General features: G+C 48.0%; 1 long non-coding RNA gene across 1 annotated transcript; it reads right to left on the bottom strand.

Moving 5' to 3' along the window:
• Positions 1 to 805: 805 nt before the first annotated feature.
• LOC122241262 lies at positions 806 to 7,623 on the bottom strand. Its single transcript, XR_006221298.1, has 3 exons — positions 6,854 to 7,623; positions 3,496 to 4,228; positions 806 to 892 (listed from the first exon to the last, which is right to left on the bottom strand). It is a non-coding gene; the product is annotated as an uncharacterized LOC122241262 (long non-coding RNA).
• Positions 7,624 to 7,829: the final 206 nt, after the last annotated feature.

Below are 7,829 nucleotides of genomic sequence, written 5' to 3'. Positions count from 1 at the left end.
GCCTCAGCTTCCTCATCCGCAAAATCAGAGCATTTGCTAGTTGCTGCATGGTTCCTTCCAGGTTTTAAAAGTCTGATCTGGAGCTGAGGAGGGTTTTGAGCCTGGTGCACCTGGTTCCACGGGCCGGAACCTTCCAGCCCCTCGTGCCCCAACTGGGTGCAGGTCCTCATCCGTCCATGCCCAGATGCTGCTTCTGACAAGAACTCTGGGAATCCTAACAGACTCTGCTTCCCCCTCTTCGTGGTTTGTTCTCCCTCTTTTCTTCTTGCATAATGATGAGAAATAATTAAGGGTTGTCTACAACGGACAATTTTCACGGTGCTGATGTGATGTCACAACCTCAGCTGCGCCCTGCGTAGGTCAGTATCCCCACCAGCAGATGAGACCGGGTCAGTCCTCATTTCTGCTTCTAGAATGACATCCGTGGGAGAGTTGAACACCTGAGGACGTTGAAGGCAATGGTCTCTGATGGGAGGAGAGAGGGCACTTACTTCCTGTCAAAGTATTTTGCTTCTTAAAACCGTTCCTCTCTCCAGAATCTCTCACCAGACATCATCTCCGCAGGCAGAGTGGCTGCTTCCTTAGGAAAAGTTGGCCTGATTATTCCATCCACTCCTTTAGAATGTAAATTCACAGGAGGCAGGAACCCCTTTTTTAGAATTTCCAAATGCATCCTGCAAAGAAAGAGATAGCTGATAGGGACTGACAAGCACACTGTTTAGATAAGAAGCAATTAGCCTTTTATATCTGCGCTCTATACATTTTCTATGTGCACCATCTTCCCAAACTTGCTGTGGCTCCTAGGTGGCAGGTGGACGGCTGGGAGGACTGCCGGCTGTTTCGTCCAACATTCTTGCCAGTTCCCTTGAGGAGAAAATTCTTCACATGGCTTCTGCATGTACAATATTTGGGCAGCAAAAAAAAAAAAAAAAAGATTAAAGTCAGTTTGAAAATGGTTTCATGTGTTGCCTTCTGAAGACGGTTCTTAATTCTGCGCGAGAGAAAACCGGGTTCCAGGTGACTAAAACGAGGAGGACGATGTGAAGGCTGAGAGGCAGGAGAGGGCAGTACGTCTCGGAAAAGGGCCTGAAACCTCGACCTGGGTCTCTGAGTCCTGTGCAGGGACTCTGTTGCCACAGGGATGTCCGTGGGCCATGGAATGGGACTGGGCCGGGCAGCTTCCTGGCTGTCTCCCAGGGTTCCTGCTTACAGGCCCTCAAAGCCTTCTCTCCCCACAGACTCCGCAAGGGATGCCCAGAGTCAAATAGAGGGGAAGGTAACGTGGAGCTAAGGCCACTGTTTTTGACCCTTCATACATTGCTTTCTGAGCTCTCAGGTCCAGGAGCTCTGCTCATGCATATGGTGGGGACAGTCTTGTTTATTTCAGCCACTCGATACCAGCAGTAAACATAGCAGTTGACCTCCACCCTGTGAACTACAGCAACCATTGACCCCTGGAGCACCCCTTCCCCTCCCTGTCAGGAAGGGACAGAAAGGTATGTTAACATTTAATCACTTCTGGCCAGTGTCACTGTCCTCCTGGGGCTGGGTCTATGGGTACGGGAGATGGGTAAAGGAAGTGTCCCAATGTCGCATGCTTGCCAGGGGCAAGGCTGGCATCCTCCACCCCAAGGGTCCTCCAGCATGACCACTGCCTTGGCTCTGGCCCGTGGCCTTGCAGTTCCAGGGGGCACCCTCTCTTGAGAGAAGGGTCATGAGGCCAGGCTCACTATATGAGCTCGAGTGCTTCCCAGGGTTCTTTCATTTCTTTTCCACTTCCGCTCTCTGCGTTATCTGGGTGGGCCCGATCTAATCACTTGGGTCCTTAAAAGTGGAAAACTTTTCCCAGCTGTCATCAAAGTGAGATATGATTGCAGAGGAATGGTCAGAGACGTGTGGTGTGAGAGAACTGAAAGACTAAATATATGGAGAGTAAGTCATACCATGTTCATGGATTGAAAGACACAACAATTATGAAGATGTCTATTCTCTCCATATTTATCACCAGATTCATTGCACTTTCAGTAAAAGTCCCAACAGGCTTTTTGGAGAAATTGACATACTGACTAAAATTTATTTGGAAATGCAAAAGACCTTGAATAGCTGAAGCAGTTTTGAAAAAGAAGAACCAAGTTGAAAGAATGATGCTACCTAAGACTTACATAAAGTAACATTGTATTGGCGTATTGGCGGAAGGATGGACCTATAGACCAATGGAACAGAACAGTGTGCAGAAATAGACTTATGCATGGCCAATTGACTTTTACAAAGATGCCAAGTAATCTTTCCAACAAATGGAGCTACAGCAGCCAGATATTTGCATAGAAAAATATGAATCTTGACCTTCCACATTGTACACAAAACTAACTCAAAATGGGTCATAGACCTAAACATAAAAGTTGAAAACTTCTAGAAGAAAATGTGGGGAAAAAATGTTCATAACTTTATGGTAGGCAGTGGTATCTTAGAACATAAAAAGCACTTAACCCTGAAATATAAAGATAAATTGGATTTCATCAAAACTAAAATCTCTTTAAAAGACACCATTAAGACTCCTAATAAAATGATAATTTCATAAGAGAACCAAAGTAAAAACGGGCCAAAAGTCAGAACAAATGTATCACAAAAGAAGATATACAAATTGCCAATTGGCACATAAAAAGACACACACCATCTGGGTGCTTGGGTGGCTCAGTCGGTTAAGCAGCCACCCATGACCTAACTTCAGCTTAGGTCATGATCTTGCATTCGTGAGTTCGAGCCCTGAGCCAAGGCTCTGTGCTGACAGCTCAGAGGCTGGAGCCTGTGTCTCCCTCTCTCTCTGCCCCTCCCTGCTCATAAAATGAGCTCTCTCTCTCTCTCTCTCTCTCAAAAATAAACATTTAAAAAAATTTTAAAAGGGGTGCCTGGGTGGTTCAGTCGGTTAAGCGACCAACTTCGGCTCAGGTCATGATCTCATGGTTCGTGAGTTCAAGCCCCACGTTGGGCTCTGTGCTGACAGCTCAGAGCCTGGAGCTGTTTTGGATTCTGTGTCACTTCTCTCTCCGCCCCTCCCCCACTTGTACTCTTTTTCTCTCTCTCTCAAAAATAAACACTTTTTAAAAACCCACTCATCACCATTATGCGTCAGGGAGCTGCATAGCCACTAGAATAGCTGAAATTAAGGACTGGCAATGTGAAGGTGCTGGCATGGAGGTGAGCAGGCCTTTGGCTGAAAATATTAAATGGTACAACTACTTTGGCATATGGTTGGGCAATTTCCCTTAAATATCTTACATACTTACCACATGACCCAGCAATTCCTCTTCTGGGTGTTTATCAGGAAAAATGACCACATATGTCCACCCAAAGACAAAAATGTTCACGGCAGCTTTATTCATAATAGCCAAAAAACTGAAACCATACAAATGTCTAACATATCTGTCAAGGTTCAATCAGAGGACAGGAACCACACAGTAATTTGAATACAGAAAATTTAATTGTAAAAATTATTACCTTAGCAGTGGAGTAGCCCTAAGAGAACTGTACAGAACCTTCTAAGGCAGGAGAGTATCCAAGGAGGGAACAGATGGGAAGAGGGTCCTCTCCTTCAAGCTGGGATTCACACCTTGTTGAAAAATGTGCAAGGCCTGGCCGATGGTCTCCAGGTCAGCATCAAATGTCCCTCTGGGTTGCTGGTGGCAGAGGCTGGCGGGGAGTGCCCTGGGAGAGTCCAAGTCAGGAACCTACTTACAGGCAGAGTGGTGAAGGCCTGGGGTGCTTGTGCCCGTGTCTGGGTGGCCCCTGGAAACACTCCCGCTGGCAGCCAGTGGGCTGAGGCCGGCAGGCTGGTGTCCAGGGGAGTCGGTGGTCTGTTCTCCAGCAGGGCATGTGAGGCCTGAGGTTTGCAGAGTCCATGAAGTGGGCCGTAGTGAAGTGGGCACTGGGCTAGGCCTGAGGCCGTGAGCCCACATCTGGATGCATAGCTGGGGCAGAGCAGAGGATGTGCCCACAAGTTCATTTCTGGTAGCAGGTGCAGTCAGAGGAGCTGAAGCAAACAGAAGCGCGCTGGGCCCCGGAAGGGAAGTTTCTTCCTGCTGCCGCGTCCCTCCAGCGCCATCTACTGCCATGGCTCAATATTGTTCTCGATGCAAGTGAGAAATGCTTCAAAGAGCTATCTTACTACTGCGGAGCAGGTAATGAAGGGTAGATTTGGAGTTGAGAGGCAACAAATTGATAACTGTCACACCTAGCAACAAGTGCAATGGAAAAACAATTTGATGTATTAATATAACGGGATCCCGTTCGGCACTAACTAGAATGAACTACTGATAGACAAAATAACATCGATGAATGGCAAAAACAGCATACGGAGTGAATGAAATCAGACATGAAAGGGTAAATCCCGTTATATGAAATTCCTGACCACACAAGACTAATCTACAGGGATAAAATGCCAATCAATGTTTCCTGAGGATTTGGGGTGGATGGTATTGACTGCAAAGGATCATAAAAACATTTGGGGGCGATCCTATATCTGGATGTGGTAGTGATTCCCTAGGCATATACATTTAGCAATGCTACCTTGTACATTTCAGGGTGAGGGCCACTTGAAAAGATCATGGCTTTGATACAAACATTGTAAACCTTCCCTCTTTCTGCAAAAGGTGCGTTCTCAGCATGTGAAAGCCTTGGTGGTCACAGAGGACTTTTCTGGATTTTTCCGGGATACAGATGAGATGGTGCACCTGGAAGGAAGTTACCCAGGACCCCCCATCCATGGTCTCTCTGAGGGCAGGCCCCTGCATTCTTTCCGGCTCGGCCATCACCAGTCCCGCATCTTCCATGGTTTAGCCATAAGCCCAGGTGGTATAAGAGGACAGTTACCGGGGCGCCTGGGTGGCTCAGTTGGTTAAGCGGCCGACTTCGGCTCAGGTCATGATCTCGCGGTCTGTGAGTTCGAGCCCCGCGTCGGGCTCTGTGCTGACAGCTCGGAGCCTGGAGCCTGTTTCAGATTCTGCGTCTCCCTCTCCCTGACCCTCCCCCATTCATGCTCTGTCTCTCTCTGTCTCAAAAATAAATAAACGTTAAAAAAAAAAAAAAAGAGGACAGTTACCAAGGGAGAGTGGCCAACCAACCAGACAAGGATTAGGGACACAGGGAAAGTAATCTTCTTGAGGAAAAGGAACTTACCAAAGATCCCAACAGCTTCTGAAAGTGTGAGGCATTATGGACTGGCATAGAGCAGCAACTACTGTAATTAGTAATACTCAAAATTACAAGAACAAATGGCAAAGACGTTGCAGAAGATGTCCAACAAGCAGTTCTTTTGTAAATAAAGGCCAACAATGAGGCATTGACCCATAGCTAATGTTGGCCAGTGCTGGCGGTCAAGTAGAGTGTCTACAGTCTTGATTCATATGCGTGTGCACTTGCCTCGAAACTCCAGAAACTGATTAAAAAAAAAAACCCATCACCTGAGATCCAGGAAAATTTGTGAAATGTAGGCTGGTTATTAAAGGCCAAAAGTCATCTTATAGGTTTGATAAAATCATTTCACTTCCTAGGTCTTGGGCATAGATGGCCCAGAAGGAGTTTACTGAACTCACTTTATGAATAACATTAAATGAACAGTTTCTCATCCCAACAAGAACACTTGTTTGTGAATGATGGAAGATGAGGCCCTTTAACTCAGTGCTCTCAGTGCTGGGCACCCATCCCTGAGAACTCTCACATGGCGTCACAAGGGGGCCTATACAAGGACGGTTGGTTTGGAATTGTCCACAGTGGTGAAGAGTCAGAGCGTTGGGGGTGTGTGACTGTCCCTGGGGAAATGGATGAGCGTCCTCTGGGGGAGAAGCTCGGCAGGAGACAGTGCAGAAGTTAGAAGCAGAGATCACACACACACACACACACACACGTAGGCACATCCTGAAAATAGAGTGCTGGGTGAAAGCAAACAGAATGAAACCTAGTGCCTAATCTCATGTATGAAAATTAAAAATACAGCTCACAAAATAACACCACAGATTTTGTGAGAATACATACACATACCTGTCAAAATATTTTGAGCAGTGTTTACATGAGGAAAGAAGTGAGAAATGGGCATAAAAGTGAATAAATAGAACACGAGAGGGGCCTTTCTCAGGCCAATGATACAAGCATGTTGGGAACCCAAGAGAATGATTAACTCAGCTGACTCTGCTCCTGGTGTTAAAAAAAAAAAAAAAAAAAAAGTTTCCTCAGGGCACCTGGGTGGCTCAGTTGGTTAAGTGTCTGACTCTTGATTTTGGCTCAGGTCATAATCTCATGGTTCTTGGGATTGAGCCCTGTGATGGGCTCAGGGCCAGCTTGGGATTCATTCTCTCTCTCTCTCTCTCTCTCTCTGCCTCTCTGCCTCTCTAAACAAACAAACAAACAAACAAACTTGAAAACAGAGTTTCCATATCCCAGGAGAAAGGTCTTCTATGACCAAATGGACCTCAACCAATCAACATGATACAGAAGCAAACTGAGAGATCAGAACCAAGTTTTTCAGACTGCGTAAAAGGGCTGGAAAACAGAGCATCTCGGAACATTCCATTCACACCATCATCAGGCCAAAGCTGCCTGGACCTCCCGTGCTGATCTCTGGTGACCTGGACCTGGGGGTGTGCACAGATACCTGTGTGTGTGTGGGTGTCCATGACTTAAGTGTTGAGATGAACAACGACCATCAGAATTCAGCAATCTTCCCCAAGCTCTATTCCCTGCGGAGTCTCTTAAGTAAAAATAATAAGATCCTCATTTTTATATGATGTAAGGAATGGATATGGAGGCATTTGCTATCCTCAGGCAGCAAGATAACCAGGACATGGGGGAAAGAGACCTTTACCTGAGGGAAGTGCCCCTCTTGGTTGTGTGCCTGCTGGTCATCATCCAGTGCCCCCCATGTTCACCATGTCACCAGGATGCTGGACATCACCTTCCCAGGAGTTCTGGGAGGGACGCAAGGCTTCCATGATGGAGTGTGGGAATCATCAGGCCTGGTGAGGGCTGGTTGGGGGCAGATGTCCTAGCAGGAGCAGGGGAGGCCTATCTGGGCCCAAGGCCCATGAAGGTGGGGGAAGAAGTAGGGTGAGGAGGAGGGGCAGGGGTAACGGGAGAGGGGTGGAAGGAGAGGGGGGCCAGTCGGAAGGGGCGGCGGATGCAGGTGACAGAGAGAGGGGGGAGGCGGGTGGTGGGAGGAGCAGGGGGGCAGGCAAGGGTGGAAGGGCCCCAGGCAGGGAACTGGGAAGGGGTGAAACCCGTTAGAGGAGGCAGGTGGTCTGGGCATGAGGTAGGAAGAGAACCAGGTTGGTCTGAGTAACTGGTGACCGAGGCAGGCATAGGCTGGAGAGGCAGGGAAGTCACAGGGACAAGAGGCGGGACAGGGGGCAAGGAGGGGGCAGGATGAGTGCGATGAAGAGGACGCTGAGCAGGAGTGAGGCCAGGCAGCTTCTTCTGCATGGCTCGCAGTTGAGAAATGAGGGTCTGTATGATGGCCTCAGCGTTCTGTATTCTTTCTTTGCTTGATTCCATTGTGACTCCGACTCCGTCAAAAGAGAGTCCAAGATTCTACAACATTTTGACTTGGAAGGCACTTTTGAGATCCTCGAGTACAGCTTTCTCCACCTGACAAATTAAGAACCAAAGGCCCAGAGGGTTGTCCCAAATCACCCACCAGTCAGTTAGAGACATGGTGTGGGCAGAACCCAATCCAGAGCTCATAAAACCAGTTCTAGGCAGACTGGCAGTGGGTCATAGGACAGGGCTCTCCAGGGAGTGGCGGGGGCCCCTCTGCCTGTTAGGGCCCGCCCTAGGTGGCCCAC

The sequence above is a fragment of the Panthera tigris genome, chromosome C1 (assembly GCF_018350195.1).
Source record: "Panthera tigris isolate Pti1 chromosome C1, P.tigris_Pti1_mat1.1, whole genome shotgun sequence".
Classification (NCBI taxonomy): Eukaryota; Metazoa; Chordata; class Mammalia; order Carnivora; family Felidae; genus Panthera; species Panthera tigris.
The sequence above is the reverse complement of the archived record's forward strand: the minus strand, read 5'-3'. Positions and strand labels throughout refer to the sequence as shown.